The sequence below is a fragment of the Rhinolophus hipposideros genome (assembly GCF_964194185.1).
Source record: "Rhinolophus hipposideros genome assembly, chromosome: 3".
Taxonomy (NCBI): Eukaryota; Metazoa; Chordata; class Mammalia; order Chiroptera; family Rhinolophidae; genus Rhinolophus; species Rhinolophus hipposideros.
This window is the reverse complement of record NC_138049.1, coordinates 38878176-38904559: the sequence shown is the minus strand read 5'-3', so window position 1 is coordinate 38904559 and position 26384 is coordinate 38878176.

Here is a 26384-nt window from a genome sequence, read left to right as displayed (position 1 = left end):
CTGTTTTTTTTTTTCTTTCAGAAGAATAACTAGGTAAAACAAACTTATGAAGTTAAAAACCCCCTTTTTTCTGATATTGGAGGAAAATGAGGTCCATGGTCTAAGGATTATTGCCTATTTTTCTATCTAAATTCAGAGATCTAGCAACCATCTCTTAATAAAGATTGTTAACCATCTTTAATTAACCATTTCCTTATTAAGAAAAAAAATCCCCTAATTTGCAGATATCAAAGACCATTATAAAATTAGTCCATTTTTCTATAGTTTTCACAGGCATATGTACCATACTGAGAAAAAAAGAAAAAAAGGACTAGGCTAGGTACCAAGAGCTGATCTAAGTTCCACTACCATCTAAGTGTCTGTCCTTGGCAAATGACTTCTTCCTTGTGTATTTCAATGTCTTCATGCGTTGAATGAGGAGGTAGGCCCTGTCCCTTTCAAACACTAAAGTGATTTTGAATCTGGTAATCACTGATCTTTAGAGTGACCACTCTGAATCACTGCCAGATCGTCAACAAAGATGAGCAATGTTTTTTGTTCACAATAGTTAACATGTAATGTGTGCTAGTGAAATTGTATACCTTATTTACAGAGAAAATAATGGCTCAGAAAAGTTAAGTAATTGGCCCATGGTCACATTGTCAGAGTTACAGCATCACAGTTGCAATAAGAACCAGGGCTGACTTCAGAGATCATGTCTTTTTCACAACATCAGTGGGTAGATCCCAAAGGCTCTCTTGAATTTGGAATTATGAAATGGAAAATACTGGTAACATTTATTCAATAAACTGAAGACAGACCAGAAATACCTATTAACCATGAATTTTGATCTGAAGATTAGGAACTGCAGGAAATAGGGAAATGAGTTCAATATGAATCAAAGATACCATATGATATGACGGGTTTAAAATAACCATTTAATTTGAAATAAACATTTATATAGCTTGGCCATTCAAAAAGATATTTTTACCTTTGCTGAATTGGGATTGCTTACTCATTGTCAACTAGAATTATGTTAGAGAATTGAATCTAATGCTAGCAACATATTTTTTTGTATCAACCTTGATGACAAATTCTCATCTTTTGAAAATGGATTATATTTTGGAATTGGTAAAATGTCAATAAACCTCTTATAAGAAAAAACTATTTTCTTTATTTTATATCCCGTAGGCATAACCTGGTATCTTTTACTTAATAGACAGTCAGTAAATGAGGAGCACCAGATGTAGGAGAAAGTGAATGTCCCAGCTTAACAGTCATGTAGAAAACAGATTCAGTCTTCCTCTGCCTTTCTGTTCTTTTCAGATCCTCAGTGGATTGAATGGTGCCCACCCACATTGGAAAGAGCCATCAGACACATCAAGTAATAATGTGTAATCAGCTTTCTGGACTTCCCTTGGCCTAGTCAAGCTGACACACAAAATTAACCATCACAATGGGTTCACAAGGCGGAGAAGGAGGAGTCATTTAGGATAAGACTTTCTTTTTGTTTTCATTGCATCCAGGAATACTCGTAAACCACTCCTAGAAAATACTAAAATTGTGTGTTTTCATGTTTGGTACTGCTATTGGGATCCATAGAGGCAGGTCTCAGAGGAAGGAGCAAATGCTTGCTTCATAGGAAATTGTTTTTGCTTTTACTGGAAATATTCAAATAATGCATTTTACTATTTACAGGGTTTTATGTCATAGGTACAGAGTGGCCCTTTGTGTTTTTCATGTGGTGGCTCTGATGAAGACTACAATGTAATTTTAAAATTTAAGATATTTGTTTATGCCAGTAGTACTGGAGTATAACTTGCCTTATAAAAGCTGCACTTGTATATCTTGTGTATGCCTGACATCAGACAGGTAGTGACTCTGTGTATCTGTGCTGGAAAGTATTTCTCAGAAAAAAGTCCTGTAAGGCATAGAACACCTGAGCAATTTAAACATAGGCACATGGGAAAAGCCACTTTCTTTGATTTTCCTTGATAATAGTCACTCCCCCTTCATTTTCTCCGGTGCAAAATAAAACCAACCATATGTTTTTCATGATAGGGTTTTAAACATTCCAAAGTATTTATTGCAGACCTAAAGGATTTTAAGTAAAGATATAAACTACACCAATCTCTGTAATCCTAGATAGATAAGAAGAACGTTCAGGAATAGAAGACACTATGTTCTTTACCACCAAATGAGAACCACACAATTATGCGACCTTGCAAACTGAAAAGCCATGCCTATTTTTCCTCTCACAGAGTTCCGGCTTGGGTGCAAAGGTTCCCATTAAGGCTGATTTTTCAGAAATGGAGTTGGAAGGGCCAGAATTGCTGTTGCAGATAGGCAAATCCCAGGTTTTTTTTCCTCTTGCCTGTGAATCAGCACATCCTATTATGTTTTAAGGAATCACCCTTTGCTGCGCCTGCAGTCTTGTGGCATTTCTAATTAAAAGTGCCTGCCCTTTTGAACAGGTTTTCGAAGCTATAAAAGACACGTTTGTGTTTATTTCCCTTTATTTGTGTTTTTAGTGTCATTTTTGGATATTGCCTTAGCAAAGTAGGAATATGGAACAATTAGATATAGTGCTATTAAAGTGCTTATAGCTGTCATATCTGGTTACTTACATAAACAAATAGAAACATCTGTTGGAATATAGAAAGTTTCAACTGGACCAGTGGTTTTCTGAGAGTAGCCTTTGGAGTGAAGGTGTATTGACTGGCTTGAAAGTCAATCTAAGATAGATTTTAAAAGAAAGTGAACATATTAGAGCTTAATTCAGGAGAGAATAAGAGCTGAAGTTGGACAGAGTAAAATAATAGGAAATAAGAATAGAGAAAGGACAGAGTGGAATTGAAAAGGCCAAATTGTGAGGAGACTTGGGCATCTATCTGTGAATTGAGACATCTGAAGACTGAGTTCTGGTCCTCAGTCACTACACTCTTGTTCCAAGATGTCACAACACAGGTAGATTACACAACTTTCCCCACATCATATGACTAGAGGATGATGGCTCTGGGATTCAAAAGCCAGAGGTCTGAAACAATATTACTTTGTGGTATGTGTCCTGCATTTTCCCATCTCTATTTTAGATATTAAATTCTCTTATTCATGACCCTTGTCATGAAAAAAAAAAAAAAACCTGTCTTAGCTATTTGTATTTGAAACCATCTATTAACCTTAACAGTGTATGGATATTTTGTCACTATATTTCTGCATTCTACTCTACCTGCACCATGCGGTGATGGTTCACTCTTGACGTTGTACCCATTATTCAAATTCCTGCAACCACTTTCCAAAAGTAATTACATAGGGACTTTGCCCCTAAGTTCACAGTCCCGGCTTAATTTATCTCTTCTGTCCCATTGTTGTCTCAGACCCAGCTCTGAGAAGAAGAAAATATTACCAAAGGTAGCATTGGGAGCAAGAATTTGAATATCGTAAACAGAAGTAAATAACCTTGTTTTCAGGTAGAAGGGACTAAATTGATGTTGGGGACCAGCCCTATTTCCCTGAGAAATGATTTTCATTTATTTAACCGTCTTCATGCATAAGAATGTTATTTAGTTTGCCTTAGAATACCCCTGAGGCTCTTTCACATTCTTAAGCTATTTGTTTGGTTATGTTGACTTGGCAGGAAAAGGTATTTGAACATGTTAATGTTCAAATATTCTTGTTTGAAAAACAAGCCAGCAGAACAAACTATGCCCCACTGTATTGCTACATTTGTAAATCTCCTTATTTTGAAAGTTACAATACATTCTTAACTAGTGCCCCTTGATTTCACCCAATGCAAGCTTTTATGATGATATAAAGGTTACTGTATGTTAGATACTAGGTGATGCAATGCTATTTTTTCATTTCACCAAGTCACTGTCATAAAATTCAAAACATTGAAAGAAAATTGGAGTCAGCAGTGGGATAGGAGAATATCAGAATCACTCTACTACAGACTACAACTGGAAATTCTGAAAAAAAATAAAACAAACACACACAGAATTATTTAAAGACATGAAGAAGAACCATAAACACGTATAAACTGGCCAAAAAAGGTAAATACTTTGAAGTCTATCCTTCTCCTGAGGGCATCTTGTTCAGTGTGGCCTGCCAAGAGGCTAGAACTCAAGTGGAAAGCTCTGCTTTTCTTATCTTGAGGTGTCAGTGGACAGAGTTCAGAAGAACCTGGAATTGAAGAAGAAAATTCTGGAATGAATGGAGTCCTTAAGTATGAGTATAATTTTCCCTTACATTCTTGGCTGAATCCTGTGTAATGCTTTTAAGGAGCTCCATGGAGCCCAACAGAAAGGACCTGTGAGAGAAATTAGCTGATAAATGCCACAGAAGAGAAAAAGTTTGGAATTTGAGTCCCACCAAATATTACAGGGCTTTGGTAAAGTAAACAAAGTCACCACAAGTTTATGATAAGCCAGTAATCCACTACATCCTAGAATAAAAGCCAATGTTATTCAGGAGAAGTAAATATAATTCAGTGTCTAAAATGTTTTATCTAAAATGTCCATTATATAGAAAATTTATTTTATATATGTGTGTGTGTATATATATATATATACACACACAGTAATCCACTGTCGAGAAAAGAAAAAGCAGTCCATAGAAATAGACTCAAAGATGACCCAGAAGTTGAAATTAGAAAGGAAAGATTTTAGAAAAATATTTATTTTCAATTAAAGTTCACATTTAATATTATTTTATATTAGTTTCAGGTGTACAGCGTACTGGTAAGATATTATATTGGTGAAAAAGTAATTGTGGTTTAAAAGGTTAAAAATATTTGCAAAACCACAATTACTTTTGCATCAACCTAATATTTATATAATTTACAAAGTGATTCCCACCCCATGATTAGTTTAGTTCCTACTATTTCATAACTACCAATCTGCTTAATCTCTTCACCTTTTTCACCCAGACCCCCAAAACTCATCCTATCCCACAATGATTATTTTGTTCTCTGTATCTACAGTCTGTTTCTGTTTTGTTTGTTCATTTATTTTGTTCTTTATATATATAAAGTTCCATATATAAGTGAGATCCTATGTTATTTATTTTTCTCTGTTTTTCTCTTATTTCTCTTAGAATAATACCTTCCAGGTTCATTGATGTTGTTGCAAATAGTAAGATTTTATTCCTTTTTATGGCCGAGAAATATCCCATTGTACATATGTACCACATCTTCTTTATCCCATCATCTACTGATGGACACTGGGGTTGCTTTCATATCTTGGCTATTGTAAATAATGCTGTAATGAACATCGGGGTGCATATATCTTCACAAATCAGTGTTTTGATTTCTTTGGATAAATACCCAGAAATAGAATTGCTAGGCAATAAGGGCATTCTGTTTCATTTTGGAGAACCTCCATATTGTTTTCCATAGTGCCTGCACTGATTTGCAATCTCACCAACAGCACACGAGGGTTTCCTTTTCTTCATATTTTCACCAACACTTTTTATTTATTGATTTATTGATGATGGACATTATGATAGGTGTGAAGTGATATCTCAATATGGCTTTAATTTGCATTTCTCTGATGATTAGTGATGTTGAGCATCTTTTCATGTGTCTATTGGCTATCTGTATGTCCTCTTAGGAGAAATGTCTGTTCAGGTCCTCTGACCGTTTTATAATTGGATTGTGTGTTATCTTGGTGTTGAGTTGTATGAGTTCTTTATAAATGTAAGATATTAATCCCTTATCAGATATATCATTGGCTAATATCTTCTTCCATTAAATAGGTTGCCTTTTAATTTTGTTGGTGGTTTCCTTTGTTGTGCAAACAATTTCATTTTCATGTAGTCCTATTTGTTTATTTATTTGTTTCTTTTATTTCCTTCACCCAAGGAGATAGATCGGAAAAAAAGTACCACTGAGAGAAATGTCAGAGAGTTTACTGCCTATGTTTTCTTCTCATATCTTACATTTAAGTCTTTCATCTATTTTGAGTTTGTTCTTGTATATGGTTTAAGAAGTTGGTCTAGCTTCATTTTTTTGTGTTTTTACAGTTTTCCCAACACCATTTATTGAGTAGACTGTCTTCACCCTATTGCATATTCTTGCCTCTGTTATCATAGATTGATTGGCTATACAGGCATGTGTTTATTTCAGGGCTCCCTATTCTGTTCCATTGATTGATGTGTCTGTTTATATATCAGTACCATGTTGTTTTGGTTATTGATAGCTTGATATCAGTTATTGTGATATTTTCAGTTTTGTTCTTCTTTTTCAAAATTGCTCAGGCTACTCAGGGTCTTTTATGGTTCCATATACATTTTAGGATTACTTGATCTAGTTCTGTGAAAATTGTCATTGGTATTTTGATAGAGGTTGCCTTGAATCTATAGATTGCTTTGAGTAGGTATGGACATTTTAACAATGTTAATTCTTCCTGTCCATGAGCAGAGTCTATGCTTCCATTTTTTTTTTTTTTTGTATCAAAAGGCAAAGACTTTAAACTGGTCAGATTAGCTATTTTAAGGATCTGAAGAGAAACGAGGGCATAATTATTGAACAGATAGGAAAACTCAACTAGGAAAGTATAACATGCAAATTAATCAAGAGGAAATTTTAAAACAGGGAAACACAATACCTGAAATTTAAAACAAAAAAAGTCACTGGATGGTCTTAACTTGGTTGGAGAGAGATGAAAAATGTGTCAGTGTACTTGAACACAGATCAATAGAAATGACTGAATGTGGAAAACCAAGAGAAAAAAGATTTTAAAAAAATTCCAGAGCTCCTCCAACTTGGGAGACAATATTAAGCAGTAAGCACTCTCATTTACTTTTAATTGACATCCTGGAAGGAAAGCAGAAGCTTTTCCCCTGAAGGAACCCTTTTCTCAGGGCACCTGTGAGGCAGAACACAAACAAGCAGCATAGTCAAATTTTAGCCAAAATTGTTATGGATTTGTTGAAAAACACCTGCTATATAACCCACCCAGTCAAGATTGGGAGCTGTAGCAAATATACCTAACACATAGAAACAAGCAGAGAGGCAGCCAAAATGAGGAAACAAAGAAACAATTCCCAAAATAAAGAACAAGACAAAACTCTCGAAAAAGATCTAAATGAAATGAAGGCAAGCAACCTACCAGATACAGAGTTCAAAATAATTATTTACAGAGAAAGATAAATACCATATGATCTCACTTATATATGGAATCTGAAGAACAAAATAAACAAACAAGCAAAACAGAAACAGACTATAGATACAGAAAACAAAATGATCATTGTGCAATAAGAGGAAGTTTGGGGACTGGGTGAAAAAGGTGAAAAGATTAAGAAGTGAAAATTGATAGTTATGAAATAGTCAAGGGGATGTAAAGTACAGCATAGGGAATATAATAATAAAAAAAACTATTGTAATAACTATATATACTCATAGGGCCAGATAGGTCTTAGACTAATTGGGGGGTGATTACTGCATAAATTATATAAATGTCCAACCACTATTCTGTACACCTGAAACTGATATAAAATAATATTGAATGTCAACTGTAATTGAAAATATAAATAATTTTGTAAAAGTCAGATTGAACTAGAGATTTTTTTTTGATACATAAAAGCTGAAAAAAAATACATTGCCAGCAGATCTATAATATAATAGAAATATTATAGAATAGAATAGAAATGCTAAAGGATTGTAAGGAATGGACACAAGATACAACTGATGTACAGGGAGGAATGAAGAGCACAGCTAAGTAATAAATATGTACAAACCTATGAAAAACTTATTTTCTTTTCAGAAGATGACTTTATAAAGCAAAACTTATTACATTATATTGTAAAGTTTGCATCTCATGTGTGATAACAAATAGTGAAGAATTGGGTTTGGGGGTAGGAATTATAATGTGCCAAATTTCTTTCATTTTTCTATGAAGTGGTTTATTAATTCTAGGTAAACTGAGGAATTAAGGTACATATTGTAATCTCTAGAGTAACCACTAAAAATAATACTAAGATATATTTTTAAAAGCTAAGTGTTCAGATAAAGTGGAACATTTAAAAAAATCCATTAACATGAGGCAGGAATGAAAGAATAGAGAAACAAACCAAATGGGACAAAAAGGAAACAAATAGAAAAAATGATAGAGCTAAATTCAGTTATACATAATTACATTAAATATAAATGGGTTAAATATTTGGATTGAAATAGAGATTGTCAGAATGGATAAAAAAAACTACATACTTTTTACAAGATACAATTTTATTTCTAGAAAGACAGACAGGCTAAAAGTAAAAGGTTGGAAATAGATGTCCTGCCACATTAAGTATAAGAAGATAGGAGTGGCTATCTAAATATATCAGACAAAGTAAACTTCAGGTCGAAAAGTTTACTAGAAATAAAGAAGGACATTTCATAATAATAGATGGATCAATTTATTAGGAAGACATAAAAATATTGAATTTGTATGTGTCTAGTAGAGCTTAAAAATGTGTAAAGGAAAACTTGACAGAACTAAAGAGAGAAATACAAAAAATTCACAGTCATAGCTGGAGATTTAACACCTCTCTCTAAGTAACTAATAGAATAAATACACAAATTGTAAGGATTAAATGATATGAACAACACTGTCAGCCAACCTGACCTATTTGAGAGTTATACAACATTTTATCCATCAGTGCAAGATACACATTCTTTAAAATTACAACATACAATTGAATGTTTGTCAAGATAGACCATTTGGTAGAATATAATGTAAGCCTTAATAAATGTTGAAAGACAAAAATATTATAAAATACATTTTCTGGCCACAGAGGAATTAAGTTAATATTTAACAACAATAAGGCATCTAGAAATTTAACAACAGTAAGACATCTAGAAAAGCCCCAAATACTTGGGAAATTTTTCACTTCTAAATAAAGCATGAATCAAAATAGAAACCACAAAGAAATTAGAAAAATTTTTTGACCAGGTTATAATAAAATATATCAAAATTTTGGATGAAGCTAAATAGGTTCTTAATAGGAAACTGAGAACTTGTAAAGATTATGTCAGAAAAAAAGAAAGTTTTAAAATCAATGGTTTAAATTTCTCTTGAATAATAACAAAGAAGTACAAATTAAACAATGTTCAAATAAAAAAGTTATAGAGATAAAAATATAAATCAATGAAATAGTAAATGGAGAAATAACAGAAGATCAAGAAAGTAAAAAGTTGGTTCTTTGAAAAGATTAGTAAAATTGATAAACCCCTATGTCAAGTTATTAAAGAGAGAAAACCCATATATTACCAATGACAATAATGACAAAGGTGACATCACTAGAAATAGCCTAGAAATTAAAAGGATAACAAACGAATATTATGAAGTTATGCCAATAAATCTGAGAACTTCGCTGAAATGAACAAATTCATCAAAATCAAAAGTGATACCAAACTCTTCAGAAACTTGAGAAAAGAACACTTCATAAATTATTTTATGTAGACAGCATAGCCTTGAAACCAAAATCTGATAAAGATATTTCAAGAAAATTACAGGCCAATACCCTTCATGAAAATTCCACTAAAGTCAGTAACAAAATATGATAAATTAAATCCATTTGTATATAAATAGATCATATATGTAAATCAGTGGAGTCTATCCCGGGAATGCAAGGTTAGTCCAACATTCGTAAAATCAGTATAATTCACACCTTGACCAGTTAAATGATAAAATTAGTTGAGTATCTCAAAATATGCAGAAGAAAATCATTTGATTAAATTCAACATTCATTAATGAACTAGGAATAAAATGGAGCTTCCTTAATCTGATAAAGGACATTTAGAAAAAATTACAGCTAATTATATACTTAATTGCAAAGACCTGAAATATTTAGGCTGAAGACTGGAAATGAATAGTTTGTCTGCTTTTACTACTTCTGTCCAACATTATACTAGTAGGTATAGCTAGTGCAATAGGTAAAGAAATACATGGAATATAGATTTGAAAGGAAGATGTACAACCAAACCTATTCACTGATTGTCCATAGAAAGTCTTACCAAAATATCAACCAAAATCACTCAACCAAACAAAGAGAGAAACCAACAACAAAAAACCTAGTCTAACTTACAAATGAAATTAGTAAACTCTTAGGACATAAGGTTAAAAAGAAATATTCCTATATACTAACTTAAAATTTAAAGTTAAGTTAAATAATTTCTTTTAATATATAATCAACAAACATAAAATATCTTAGGAATAAATATAACAAAATATATGCAAGTCCTCTTTACACTTAAAACTGTTCTGAGTACAACTAAGAAGAGTCCAAATAAATGGAAAGACTTACTATGTTCCTGGTTTGGAAGACTAATAGATTCAATATAATTCCTATCAAAATCTGATCCAATTTTTTAATAGAAACAGACAAGCTAATTTAATAGCTTATATGGAAATGAAAAGAACTGAGAATAGCCAAAAAAATAGTGAAAAAGAACAAAGTTGAAAACCTCAAAATGCCCGATATTGACTCTTACTATGAGGTATTGCAATAAAGACAAATTCATAAATTAAATTTTATCAAATTTTCATACATTTGCTCATTAGCATATACACTAAGAAAGTGAAAAAACGGAGGACATACAAATGGCAAATAGACATGAAAAAATGCTCAACATCACTAATCATCAGAGAAATGCAAATGAAAACCACAATGAGATATCACCTCACCCCAGTCAGAATGGCTTTCATCAACAAAACAAATAGTAACAAGTGTTGGAGAGGCTGTGGAGAAAAAGGAACTCTCATACACTGTTGGTGGGAATGCAGACTGGTGCAGCCGCTATGGAAGGCAGTGTGGAGGTTCCTCAAAAAATTACGAATAGAATTACCGTATGACCCAGCAATCCCTCTCCTGGGTATCTACCAAAAAAATCTGAAAACATTTATCCATAAAGATACGTGTGCTCTAATGTTCATTGCAGCTTTGTTTACAGTGGCCAAGACATGGAAACAACCAAAATGTCCTTCGATAGATGAATGGATAAAGAAGTTGCGGTATATATACACAATGGAATGCTATTCAGCAGTAAGAAAAGATGATATAGGAGCATTTGTGACAACATGGATGGATCTTTTTTTGCTGTTTTTTCTTTTTGTTTTCTTTTTTTTAATTTATTGGGGTGACATTTGTTAGTAAAACTACATAGATTTCAGGTGTACAATTCTGTATTACATCATCTATAAATCCCATTGTGTGTTCACCATCCAGAGTCAGTTCTTCCATCACCATATATTTGATCCCCTTTACCCTCATCTATCACCACCTATTCTGTTTTTAATGAGAGAAATACTAACTTGCGTCAGTGAATATATGTTGACGAACACAAAAGCAATGGATTTCATTGGTGGGATGAAGTCATGAATATCTATGGAAATATTGAATATATACTTGTTTATTCATAATAATGATTTAGTTTATGGTTGTTAACACCAAATAGTAACAAATTAATATAATCTAAATATTTAGTAAAATGAGAAGACTGTCTTTAGTATTTTGTTTTTTGAAAAATCCAAATGACTGTATGCTTCCAAAATGGACTGCAGTTTCATGAGAGGATTTTTCCAGAAGCCAAATCCTAGGAAATCATTAAGGAAAAGGGAAATACTCTTGATAAAGATACAGCAAAGCAGCAGGATAGGAGCAGAGCAGCCAGCTCTACACTTATCACTTCTGATACGTAGAGAAAACTAGCAATTTTCCCTCTCATTGTGGAGAGAAACAGGCCAGTGGTATTACATTCTCCTGTGTCTAATCAGAAAACCAAAATAGTAAAACTTACATATTCTCATCAGGGAAGCTGTTGGGTGGTGTGTTTAGTGAAGGACAGACTGTGAGTTTCAAAGGAGGGAAATTTACAAATGTAGTCACACAAAGGTAGTGACAGAGTCAGAACTGAAGAACCGCAGGGTGGAGAAAGGCTTTTTAGCTGTTGCTTATTAAAAATCTGTGTGGGAAGTGAGAAACTTTTCATTCTGCACCAACACATTCATCTAAGGGTATTTGTCTTTGTTATGTGAAGGAAGCAAAAATCCTATGATTCTTAAACTTTTCTACCAAAATGCCCTAATGCTGGATGAAATGACACATTTACCCAAGAATCTGAGAAGAGAAATCCAGGGAGAGAGGAGGCTTGGCAAAGGAAGAAGGTATAGTCCTAGGCAAGTGAGAAAGTTTCTGGATATCTTGTTTTAGCTTTAAAAAAAATTATGTCAATAGCACCCACATTTATTTGAAGAGTTTTACAATACTTTCAGTTCTCAATGAAAGTTAATTTGCCACATTTACGGTGTGATTTTTATTTTATTTATTTTTTATTTTTTTATTTTTTGGTGACTTAGTTTGGAAAACTAGGCGAATACATTATCAATGGTCTTGGTTTTCTTGTTAAGCTTTTAAGCTTTCCTACCCTTTCAGAGGACCATATGTAAATAGTCTATGTTGTTCTTTTTTCTACTGTTCCTTGCTGTGCCCAATCCTAGAAAGGGGGAGGCGGGTCATGGTGAGGGCATTGGAAGGGCAGGCAAGCAACAGAGAGTAAACATCTACCTTCCTCCAGTTTTGCATCCCCGACATCTGGGGTTTCCTTCCAAGCATCAACATTGGCAAGTGGGCCAGACGAGAAAGCATGGAAATGTAACTCTGGGATTTATTACTCAATGCTGATACCAACCGAAGTAATTGGAAGGAGGTAGAAATCAGTAGCCTTAGGACGCTCTCCAACGTTAACAGGCTCAAGTTAAACTTTTATGTTATTTGCTTATTTTTCATAACATTATTCTTTGAGACATAAATGTTACCAAGAGTTCTTCCTAGATAATTATTAAAAAACCACTTTTGTACCACCCATGATTACACTTCACCTGCTTCTATGTTTTATTTTAATGTGGGTTTCATAGCTGTGAGTGCTATAGCTGGAAAACCAACAATGACATATGAACAGCGCAGCTTGGCCTGAGCTCTTACCTGTATCCGATCCTATTCCTATCATGTTCTTTCCTTCCCTCAATCTGTGACTTTTAGAATGCAAATCATTTCACTTGTTCTCTCCTTTTCCTGTCCTTGTTTAGTCTGAATCCCTCCTCAAGGCCTGTGTGGAGATCTTCTGCTCTCTTTCCCTCTCTAGTCACTCAAGTTCGACATAATTTGCAAAATATTCCCTGAATTTACTAATTTAACTTTTATTTCTATAATCTAACCTGGATGCTTTCTCCTTCTTGTTCTAATATACATTTCTTCCTCACAAAACAATCTAGCATGGGTTATGTTGGCAGCAATCGTGATAATACCATTATTTGTAAAGCTTTGTAGGCACAGATTACTTGCATGGATAATTTGCAGTAATTACTATCACGCTTTGTAGATGAAGAAACTGAAACACAAAAAGCTTAGCAATTTGCACAAGGTCCTAGTTCTCAAAGCAATAACTGCAGGCTTGAGATTTGAAGTAATGTCAGTTTGATTCAGTATATAGTGCTATACTGACAGTAACATCAATTTTTAAAAAAATTTATTGGGGTGACAATTGTTAATGAAATTACATAGATTTCAGGTGTCCAATTCTGTATTACATCATCTATAAATCCCACTGTGTGTTCACCACCCAGAGTCAGTTCTCCTTCCATCACCATATATTTGATCCCCCTTACCCTCATCACCCACCCCCCACCCCCTTACCCTCTGGTAACCACTAAATTATTGTCTGTGTCTGAGTTTTTCTTTCTCATTTGTTTGTCTTGTTCTTTTGTTGTTTTTGGTTTATATACCACATATCAGTGAAATCATAGGGTTCTCTGCTTTTTCTGTCTGACTTATTTCGCTTAGCATTATTCTCTCAAGATCCATCCATGTTGTCACAAATGTTCCTATATCATCTTTTCTTATCGGCGAATAGTATTCCATTGTGTACATGTACCACAACTTCTTTATCCATTCATCCATCAAAGGACGTTTTGTTTGTTTCCATGTCTTGGCCACTGTAAACAAAGCTGCAATGAACATTGGAGCATACGTATCTTTATGGATAAATGTTTTCAGATTTTTTGGGTAGATACCAGGAGAGGGATTGCTGGGTCATATGGTAATTCTATTCGTAATTTTTTGAGGAGCCTCCACACTGCCTTCCATAACGGCTGCACGAGTCTGCATTCCCACCAACAGTGTATGAGGGTTCATTTTTCTCCACGGCCTCTCCAACACTTGTCTTGTTGGTGATAGCCCTTATGACTGGGCTGAGGTGATATCTCATTGTGGTTTTTGTTTGCATTTCTCTGATGATTAGTGACGTTGAGCATTTTTTCATATGTCTATTTGCCATTTGTATGTCCTCTTTAGAGAAATGTCTCTTCAGGTCCTCTGCCCATTTTTCAATTGGGTTATTTGCTTTTTTGTTGTTGAGTTTCATGAGTGCCTTGTATACTTTGGATATTAGCTGCTTATCGGGAGGCACTGTTTGCAAAAATCTTCTCCCATTCAGTTGATTGCCTCTTTATTTTGTTGCTGGTTTCTTTTGCTGTGCAGAAGCTTTTAAGTTTCATATAGTCCCATTCGTTTATTTTAGCTTTTACTTTCATTGCCTTTGGAGTCAAATTCATAAAATGCTGTTTGAACCCAAGTTCCATAAGTTTAGTACCTATGTTTTCTTCTATGCAGTTTATTGTGTCAGGTCTTATGCTTAAGTCTTTGATCCATTTTGAATTTATTTTGGTACATGGTGACAGATAGCAGTCCAGTTTCATTCTTTTGCACGTGGCTATCCAATTCTCCCAGCACCACTTATTGAAGAGGCTATCTTTCCTCCATTGTATGTTTTTAGTTTCTTTGTCAAAAATTATCTGTCCATATTTATGTGGTTTTATTTCTGGGTTCTCAGTTCTATTCCATTGGTCTATGTGTCTGTTTTTCTGCCAATACCATGCTGTTTTGATTATTGTAGCCCTGTAGTACAAGCAAAAATCAGGGAGTGTGATACCTCCAGTATTGTTCCTTTTTCTTAAGATTGCTTTGGCTATTCGGGGTCTTTTGTGGTTCCAAACAAATCTGATGATTTTTTTGTTCTGTTTCTTTGCCATTGGGATTTTGATGGGGATTGCATTAAATCTGTATATGGCTTTGGGTAATATGGCCATTTTAACTATGTTGATTCTTCCAATCCATGAGCACGGAATGTCTTTCATTTCTTTGTGTCTTCAATTTCTTTCAGAAATGTCTTATACTTTTCAGCATATAGGTCCTTCACATCCTTGGTTAAGTTTATTCCTAGGTATTTTATTCTTTTTGCTGGAATTGCAAAAGGAATTGTTTTTTCTATCTCTTTTTCTGAGATTTCATTGCTGGTATATAAGAAAGCAATGGACTTGTGTACGTTGATTTTGTAGTCAGCAACTTTACTGTATTCGTTGATTGTTTCTAACAGCTTTTTGGTGGAGTCTTTAGGGTTTTCTATATATAGCATCATGTCATCTGCAAAGAGTGATAATTTAACTTCTTCATTCCCAATTTGGGTGCCTTTTATTTCTTTCTCTTGCCTGATTGCTCTGGCAAGGACTTCCAACACTATGTTTAAAAGCAAAGGTGATAGGGGACAGCCCTGTTGTGTTCCTGAACGTAGAGCATAGGGCTTCAGCTTTTCACCATTAATTATGAGATTAGCTGAGGGCTTGTCATATATGGCCTTTATTATGTTAAGGTATTTTCCTTCTATACCTATTTTATTAAGTGTTTTATGTTATATCTGTCTATACATATATTTATTAAGTGTTTTATGTTTTCTAATGTATATAAAACATTAAGTGTTTTATGTTTTATGTTTATATATGTTAAGTGTATGTTTTATCTTCTCAAATGCTTTTTCTGCATCAATTGATATAATCATATGATTTTGGTCCTTTATTTTGTTTATGTGATGTATCACATTAATGGATTTGCGGATGTTGAACCATCCTTGTGCCCCGGGGATGAACCCCACTTGGTCATGATGAATAATCTTTTTAATGCATTGTTGTATTCGATTTGTTAGAATTTTGATTAGGATTTTTGCATCTGTGTTCATCAGAGATATTGGTTTGTAGTTTTCTTTTTTTGTGTTGTCCTTACCAGGTTTTGGTATCAGGGTAATGTTGGCCTCATAAAATGAGTTAGGGAGTACTGTCTCTTCTTCAATTTTTTGGAAGAGTTTGAGCAGGATTGGTATTAGATCCTCTTTGAAGGTTTGGTAGAATTCACTAGTGAAGCCATCTGGTCCAGGACTTCTGCTTTTGGGAAGGTTTTGGATGACTGATTCAATTTCGTTACTAGTGATCGGTCTGTATAGATTTTCCAGTTCTTCATGGTTCAGCCTTGGAAGGCGATATGTTTCTAAGAACTTGTCCATTTCTTCGAGGTTATTGAATTTGGTGGCATATAGTCCTTCATAGTATTCTTGGATGATCCTTTGTATTTCTGTGGTGTCCGTGATAACTTTCCCTTTTTCATTTCTGATTTTGTTATGTCTTCTCTCTTTTTATCTTAGTGAGTCTAGCCAAAAGTTTGTCAATTTTGTTAGTCTTTTCAAAGAAGCAGCTCTTTGTCACATTAATTCTTTCTATTGTCTTTTTGTTCTCTATTTCATTTAGTTCTGCTCTGATTTTTGTTATTTCCTTTCTTCTGTTGACTTTGAGTTTCACTTGTTCTTCTTTTCTTAGTTCTTTAAGGTGTAACATGAGGTTATTTATTTGGGATTTTTCTTGTTTCTTGAGATAGGCCTGTAATGATATAAATTTCCCTCTTAAAACTGCATTTGCTGCATCCCCAAAATTTTGGTAGGATGTATTTTCATTGTCATTTGTTTCTATGTATCTTTTGATCTCTCCTCTAATTTCTTCTTTGACCCAGTCGATCTTTAAATGTATGTTGTTTAATCTGTGTGTATTTGTGTTTTTTTTCTGCTTTCTTTTTGCAGTTGATATCCAATTTCAAAGCCTTGTAATCAGACAATATGATTGGTATGATCTTCTTAATCTTCTTAAATTTGCTGAGGCTGATTTTATGTCCCAATATATGTTCTATCCTTGAGAATGTTCCATGTACACTAGAAAAGAATGTATATAGTCTGATGTTTTAGGATGAAGTGCTCTATATATGTCAATTATGTCCATTGCACTTAATGTGTCATGTAGGGCTGCAATTTCGTTATTTATCTTCTGTTTGGATGATCTATCCATAGCTGTCAATGATGTATTTAAGTCCCCTAGCATAATTGTGTTTTGTTTAATTTCTCCGTTTACTTCTGTTAGTAGTTGGTTGGTATATATCGGTGCACCCTGATTGGGGGCATAAATATTGATGACTGTTATGTCTTCTTGTTACCATTATGAAATTTCCATCTTTGTCTCTTGTTATCTTTTTCACCCTGAAGTCTGTTTCATCTGATATCATTATGGCTACACCTGGATTTCTCTGGGTACCATTTGCTTGGAGTGCCAACTTCCACCCTTTCACTTTGAGTCCATGGTTGTCCTTGTAGCTGAGATGTGTCTCTTGGAGACAGCATATGGTTGGGTTTATTTTTTTGATCCAATCTGCTACTCTGTGCCTTTTTATTGGTGAGTTCAGTCCATTTACATTTAGAGTGATTATTGATATGTGAGGATTTCCGTTCATTCTGTCTTTAGTTTTCTGGAAAGTCTATGTCTCCATTGTTTCTTTGCCTTTTTGTTGTTGTCTGTTATTTCTGTGTGGTGGTATTCTATGATGTTTCCCTCTGTTTCTTATTTTATTACAGTATATATTTCAGTTCTGGATTCTTTTTGAGTGGTTATCCTTAAGTTTATGTAAAAGAAAGTTTGATATTTAGAGTATTCCATTTTCTTCAGCACGCTTACTTTCTCTATTCCCATATTCCAGTTCAGGCCTTTACTCTCCCCCTTTTGATGTTTTGGTTGCCACAAGTTGTCCCTGTTGATGGTGGTCTAATAGCCTCCTTTAGTATTTCTTGTAGTGCAGGTCTTGTATTAGAAAATTCCCTCAGCTTCTTTATGTCTGGAAAGGTCTTTATTCCTCCTTCACATCTAAAGGATATCTTTGATGGATATATTATTCTTGGCTCATAATTCCTCTCTTTCAATAGTTTGAATATTTGGTTCCACTCCCTCCTGGCTTGTTTCTGCTGAAAAATCTGATGATAATCAAACATGCTTTCCTTTGTAGGTTACCATCTTCTTTTCCTGGATGCCTTGAGGATTCTTTCTTTGTCATTGATTTTAGATAGCTTCAATACAATGTGCTTTGGAGAAGACCTGTTGGGATTGAGGAAATTAGGTGTTCTTTTTGCTTCTTCGATTCGAGGATCCAGTTCTGTCTGCAAGTTTGGGAAGTTCTCATTGACATTTTGTTTGAATATATTCTCTGTTCCCTTCTCTCTTTCTTCTCCTTCTGGTATGCCCATTATTGTTATATTGCTCTTTCTGATGGAGTCAGAAAGTTCTTGTAGCCTTCTTTCATTTCTTTTAAGTCTCAAGTCTCTTTCTTCTTCCATCTATGTAATTTCCAGGTTTCTATCTTCGATGTCACTGATTCTTTCCTCCATCTGGTCAACTCTACTACCTAAGCTGGTTATTTCATTCTTAATTTCTTCTATTGAGTTCTTAATCTCCAGAAATTCTATTTGGTTCTTTTTTAAAATTTTAATCTCTTTCGTAAAATGCTCATGTTGTTCTTTGATTGTGTTTCTGAGTTAATTAAACTGCCTTTCTGTGTTTTCTTGCATCTCATTGAGTTTTTTCAGAACTGCAATCTTGAATTCTCTGTCATTTAAGTCACATATTTCCATATCTTTAAGTTCCTTTTCTGGAGTCTTTTCACTTGCTTTCTGAGCTGTCTTGTTGCCTTGGTTATTCATGGCAATTACTGATTTATTATTTCTCTTCCTAGACATCTACAGGAGTGGCTTCTGCAACAGGTTGATCGGAAGAGGTCTTACTTTTGTTTTCCCGTACTAGTTGGTAGAATGTTTTATTTTCTCTCCGACTGCAGCTTTTTTTCTCTCTCACAGGGTAGTGCTATGTTTTCTCTGCACTATTTCAGCTTCTCACACAATGGGGGGATTCCCTGGGAGATGGGCTTCTCTTCTGTTAATATTTCGCCTGGGTCACAGGGCACAGTGTCCGTGTGGGTATGCGGAGAGCTTTTGAAGTTCCAAAGCTCTTCCTGCACCAGATTCAGAGCCCGTATGTTTCAGCAGTTCTGTTTACTCCTGCAGGAGTCTGCCCAGATAGGTGGGGCCAGGGGTGGGGTGAGTTGTGAGAGGTGGCCCAGAGCAATGGCAGCAACCACCACAACAGCCAGTCCTGCTTCCACAGCTCCCTCACCTTTGCTGGAAATAGTTGGGTTGCGAATCTGTGTCTGTGGTCCACAGTTCTCAGAACAGCAAATATTCTGTTCTTTTGATCTGCCACTGCTACTGTTCCACTTCTAGCACCCGGCAGGTGTGGGCGGTGTGAGCTCTGGGAAGGTAGGGAGGGAGCGGCTAGTCTCAGTGCCTAAGGCTTCTGTTCTCCGCTGGCAGTGAGGGCTTAAACCACCGTTTTCAGCCTTCTTCCCTCAGTCTTTTCTCCGAGGTCTCTGCCGTGAGCGTTGGGTTCAGCCGCATTATATGCTGTCCCCTCAGCCCTGTGGACCATAAGCGGAGCCTTAGCAGTCCGATTTCTTCCCAATCCCACAGCTGCGGTAGTTCCCGGATGCAGTGAGCTCAGAGCACTGAGCTAGGTCTGCGTCCTGCACCCGTGTGGCTCCATCTCTGCACTTCTCCCCTCCCTCCTCCCTCACTCGCGTGATTCTCCCACCTTTAGGTGAATTCAGTAGTGGGCTTCTTTGTCTTGCCTGTCTGCTGTGCAGGGAGTCCTTTGTGGAGTTATTGTTGTTCGATTAGTTGTAAATTCTAGGGGAGCTTTACAGAGGCTCACCGCACGCCACCATTTTTATGATGTCTTATTAACACCAATTTTAAGAGTGTTATGATGGTAGCTATATTGGTCAATCTCTTTTTTTTGCTAAAGTAGTTAACACTAAATCCTGATATTTTAAGTGCGTTTTAATTTCATTGTAGATTTCTCATTGTAGTGAACTAACAGTCTCTAAAGATTAGAAATTACCACCGGGAAACCTACTTATGTTTAATAGGCAGGCAGACAAATGGTCAGTTCAGTGTTGACTTGAGTCTTTAAAAAGAATATATGTTCAGAAATTGATGGTGCTATTGAATGTGGTGTCATAGCATCATTGATTTTTAAACCTAAAAGGCATCTTAGATAATAATAATAACAGTAATAGTAATACTAATATCTACGAGACACACCAAGCTTTCTATATTCTAGGTCTTTTGCTGAGATCATTATACACACTATTTATTTTATTAAATCCTCAGAATAGCACTATGAGGTAGGCTATCATTTTGTGCTATAAACATTTTACAAGTGAGAAAGTAAAATTGTTATAGTCTGATAACTTGTCCAAGAGGTATTTGGCAAAGTTGAGATGCAAATACTTCAGTTTGTGTTCTTAAACATTGTTACTTATTAATGTTTACTACACCCACAAATTTTTACAAATGATGAAATTTTGTTTTAGAGAAGTTAGTAATACTTGTTGTGCCCAGATCCTACAGTTAATCAGCAGTAGAGTTGAAACTTAGTTGAGGCTTCTTCCCGTTACTGGTCACATTTTCTTTCATGTCACCTTTACAAAGGTGACATGCAAAATATACATGCAAAGTTTCAACTATTAGCATTCTTTTCCTCATTCCTTCCTTTATTCAGTGCAAAACCACGGGTCAGGTTAATGCAGAGCCCCAAGTACAATGAAGGATACAAATATTAATGTGAGTTTTAAGATCTTATAACCTAATGAAAATAGAGAAGAAAAATACATAAGCAGCTGGTCATGTTTCAAAGCAGAAAGTATTACATATTAAAAATACAAGCAAAGTGTTCTGACAGTGCAGAGTAAGATATAAGCAATCTTAAATTGGACTTGAAAATAACACTTAGAGAATGTGGAATTTGAAATGAGCCTAAAAGAAGGGTAGGGGCTTTGAAGGCAGCGTAGTCTATGTAGGTAAGTATGTATGAGAACCCACTAGGTGCCATGAGAGGTACAGAGGAAGTCCAAAGAAGACTCTCTCATCAGAAGGAAGTGAAATGCTTTCCAAAGTGATAAGACATATATGTGTAAAGTGAAAGTGCATGGTGAAGTATTAAAGAGCTGTAGGAGGTCAGAGGCAGAGAAATATCTAAGAGCTAGAGTAGTTAGAGAAAGTGCATGGAGGAAGCAGAGCCTGACTGGAACCTTGAAAGATGGGCAGAGCTTCAAGGGGAGAAAGGAGGTAGGGCAGGCAAGGGGAAGATCCCAGGTCCCAGGTGGAAATGCACAATGGTGTTTAAGGTATAGTGAGGCGATACACAATAGTGTGTGTGTGTGTGCTCATGTGGTGGTTAAAGAATAATTTCAGCGGACAAGAAATGGTGGACAGGTTCTGCCATCAGGCAGTATGTGACATGTGTCAGTCAGAAATGAGGGACCCAGTGCAGTGTTGTGTAGACAACTGAATAATGACAAGCCCTGGAGAAGACTGTTCTATGGCCCTGAGTGATTGCAGCTTATGCATCAGTTGTATGAGTGGCCTGGCTGAGTGTAATTTTGTTAGCACCTTCACCTTGAAATATAAAGAGCAAAAATAGTCCATGGCATACAAGTTGTTTATATTTAAAAGCTTTCTTCTTTTCATAGGGAAACAACAATATTTTTTATGTGCAAAATCTAGACAACTGCTGAAGGGGTCTGCATCAGCTTACATCGCTTTCTTATAATTATCCATTATAGTGGTCTCAAATATACTTGTGTGATAATTTAAATAGATTGCCAGTGATAAAGAATTTGCATTCTGGCCACAAATTGCGTTCTAGCTGATAGTGGAGAAGGAGAGGCAACAGAGAGATGAACCTGACTTAGATTTAGATGAGGAATCTGTTATGAAGAGTATAGAGAGTTGATAGTTTCCATCTGCCACACTTTTGGGATCTGCTGCATTCACATTGAGGCCATGCTCCCCATGAGCTGCTTCCAGCTGATCCCAGAGCATGATGAGTGACAGGGCCTGGCCATTTCTGCCCAATGTAGAGTTCCTCAGTGATTGATTTTTGCTTGGGAGTGCACCGTTGGGCTGGCCAAGACTTTCTCAATGGCACTGTTGTCTGCAACTCTTCCTAAAGAGTGCTCCTTTCTCTGCCCTCTCCTTTCACAGATGTCAGCCTGGCATCTCGGTCTAAAGGCTTTCCCTGCCTCCTCTTGCTCCCTATCCCCCGAGTATGTCTCTTGCCCTCATATTCTTTCTGGGTATCTGTTTCTTGGAGGACCCAAATTTATAAGCATCTTTATGATGATCTAAATCTAGCAGAGCTATGGTGTAGAATGGGGGCAGCAAGCATTTTCTATAAAGGGTCAAATAGTAAACATTTTAGATTTGGTGGGCCACATATGTCCCCTGTCATATTCTTTTTCTGTATTTTCTTACAACCCTTTAAAAGTGTAAAAAACATTTTTAACTTGTAGGTTGTAAAAATCTAGCTGTAGTTTGCCTAATTCTCCTACTCTAGGATATAAAAGATCTAGTTTTGGATGTATTTACTTAATTCGCTACCTGTTTCCATTTTATTATCTGTAAAACAGGGCTAATTTCTGCCCAGTAAGCTTGCAGAAATGTTTGTCAGCTCTACCAGTGACAAATAGTTCCAAAACAGTTTTGGGGTCTGGGGGAGGAGTAGACTGAGATGCAGTAGAAATTTAAGAGGCAGAGGTGCGTGCCAATAAGTATATGCGGACCTGAGGCAGAAAGGTTCTGAGGAAGAAAGAAAAATTACAAGAACAATAACAGTGGGCATATCAGAAACCCTACCTTCTATTACTGCTCTAAGTCAGGTGTGTACGAGAACTTAGAAGAAGAATGGAAGGAGAAAGTTAGAGAATAAGAATAGATGGAGAAAAAAAGAAAAGAAGACAATGAGAAGAAAGGCAAGAAAAGGGAAAGAAAGCAGAAATTATTTAATCTTTTTTATTCTACATAATAAATGGTTGAAAAAAGATGTAATGGAAAAGGAGAGAAAGAATATGCAACCCATGGGAGTAGAATAGATAACCTAAAGTTTGATTGAAAGTAGTTGTCCAGAAATTATGTTTTACATTGTATAAAGGTAACTCTCCAAGAGAGAAATGTGTAATGGAACCCTGATTAGAATCAGTTATGCTGAACTCAAGGAACATATTCTTAATAATTTGGATTTCTGGAGTTTGATATTAATGCGAGCTTGCAGAGATTTGGTGTTATTTTAATGACTACATTAGAAGAAGAAATTTAGAACACTTAAATAGAACAATTATATAAGTTCTGTTCATTCCCTCTAGGAAATATATGCTTCAGGATGTATAAATCTTTGTTCTGTATTAAATGTCCTGGTAAAAGGAACTTTCTACATGTAAAGCTTCCTACATGTAAAGCTCAGGAAAACATCTGAATGTTAAGTTTGGTTAACCAATGTCACTAAAGAATGGAATACAGAAATGCCTTCTCTTAAAAAGCAGATTAAGAGGAAAGCAGATGTTGCTGAAATCATTTCAAGGGTACAGAATTTTAACAAAGAACCAAAATGAGCTCAATAAATGACATGTGTCCAGATGTATTCAAGCAAGTCTTTTAAGGCTATTGGAAAAGGGTAATGTCAGACATGACATGTACTCATTGGAGATATCAATAATGAGCCAGAATATGATGGTAATTGCTGGTGGTATTAGTTTTGATTTTATGCATTATCAAATTCTGTTCCCTAATATTTAAAAACTAGTGAATAGAGAAGGTTATTCTGAAGAGAAATTACGATTGAAAATAATAATAGATTACCAGAGTGCAAAGGGGGAGAAGGGTGGTAGATGAGGGTAAAGGGGATCCAATATGTGGTGATGGAAGGAGAACTGACTCTGGGTGGTGAACACACAATGGGATTTATAGATGATGTAATACAGAATTGTACACCTGAAATCTATGTAACTTTACTAACAATTGTCGCCCCAATAAACTTTAATTTTTAAAAAAAAGAGAATAGTAACAGGTAATGTTTTAAAAAATATGTATCTATGTAGAGGCCTGATGTGGTAATTTACTCGAAATATAGCACTGTTCTTTCCAGACTCCTGCTTAAAACCACAATGGTTCCCTCTGTCTCCTCCCTGGAGCACCATGCATGCTGGTCACAGAGAATTATATGCTGTTTCTGTGGTGAACACACAATAAAATATATAGATGATGTAATACAGAACTGTACACTTGAAACCTATGTAATGTTACTAACAATTGTCACCCCAATAAATTTAAACAAAACAAAACAAAAATTATATACTGTTTCTCAAGTAAAACTTCCATTCACCCAGTTTAATGGCTTTAATTCCTTTGTTGGACATATTCTTCTTTGCCACTTTTTGCTGCTGAACTCCTAGCTCTTTTGCAAGGCTAGATCAAATGCCAACTTCCATATACAGGATTTCTTGCTGATTCTAGCATATCATTTTCTCCTTTATTTCTTTCATAGAACCTAATAAATCGCTGATACCATTTTCTTTCTAGTTATACTCTAGTTATTTGTGTTCATGTCTCTTCTCCCCAACTATTATGTAAATTACTTCAGATCTTGTCACTTTTTTTTTTTTTTGTATACCTCCGAGTACAAATCAGAATTTCTGTCCTTGGATTTAGTAAATAAAAATAAAAAAATAAAAAGAGAAAAAAAAGTGCGATGAAGTTGGAGATAATTGAAGAATGAAAAAAAATACTATATCCCTTTAGCATTACCAGATAGTAAAACATGTACGCACGCGTTTGTGTATATATATGTGTGTATATATATATATATATATATGTATATATATACATTTATATATATTCTTTTAGTTCCCTTGCTTTTATTTTATTATATTTTCAGTTTTAATTACAATTGACATTCTGTATTATTTTATATTAGTTTCAAGGGTACAGCATAGTGGTTAGACATTTATATAATTTATGCAGATTAGTCTACTACCTATGATTAGGCTAGTACCCACCTGGCACTATAAATAACTGTTGCAACATTATTGACTATATTATCTATGGTGTACTTTACATCCAGTGACTATTTTGTAACTACAAATTTGTGTTTCTCAATCCCTTTACCATTTTCATCCAGCTTTCCAATCCCCCTCCCGTCTGGTAGCAACCAGTTAGCTCTCTGTATCTATGAGTTCCTGTTTTGTTTGTTTATTTTGTTCTTTAGATTCCACATACAATTGTGATCATATAATATTTGTCTTTCTCAGTCAACATTTTACTTAGCATAATACTTTCCAGGTTCATCAATGTTGTCTCAAATGCTAAGATTTCGTTCTTTTTTTTTTTTATGGCCGAGTAATGCACTGTTATATACAAATCTGCCGATTAAGTTTGTGAACTTGCCACTGAACATTTATATCGGCAGCGCTGTACAAACAACTCGGTAAGGTTTTAGAACTTTGGTATATCAGTGTCTCACAGCTGTGTTCGTGCCGACGTGTGGCAGTGTCTTGCTGAGTGGCATTCATTATTGTTGTTGTGTGTTTTTGTGTGCCATTGAGAGACTGTCTGAGCTTGAATTAGAGCAATGAACAAACGTTAAATTTCTTGTTAATCGTGGCAAGAGTGGAAATGAAATCAGGGATATGTTAGTCCAAGTTTATAGGGATAATGCCATGAAGAAAACGGCAGTGTACAAATGGATTAAATGTTTTCCTGAAGGAAGAGAATGTGTCACTGATGACGAGTTCAGGGTGGCCAATAATGAGCAGAACTGATGAAAGCATACAAAAAAATTGTCGACTTGTGCATCAAAATCCTCAGCTGACTGAGAAGCATAGCAGACCAAGTAAACATCAATAGACAAACAGTAAGGAAAATCTTAACTGAAAATTTTGGCATGGGAAAGGTGTGTACAAAAATGGTCCTGAAGCAGCTCACTGATGAACAAAAGCAAAGGAGAGTCAGAGTTTGCCAAGACTTTTTGGAGAGGCAAAATGATGTTGTTTTTTCACTGTTTTTTTCACTTGTATCTGTTTTTTCACTGGTGATGAAACATGGGTGTACCAATGTGACCATGAAACAAGCATCAAAGTGCACAATGAAAATCAGCCAATTCTTCATGACCAAAAACGTTCAGTCAGTCCAAATCAAGAGTCAAAATGATGTTGCTAAACTTTTTTGATATCAGAGAAATTATTCATTATGAATTTGTATCAACTGGACAAACAGTTAACCAACTTTACAATTTGGAAGTGCTGAAAAGTCTGCATGAAAAAGTTAGATGAAAACGACCTGAACA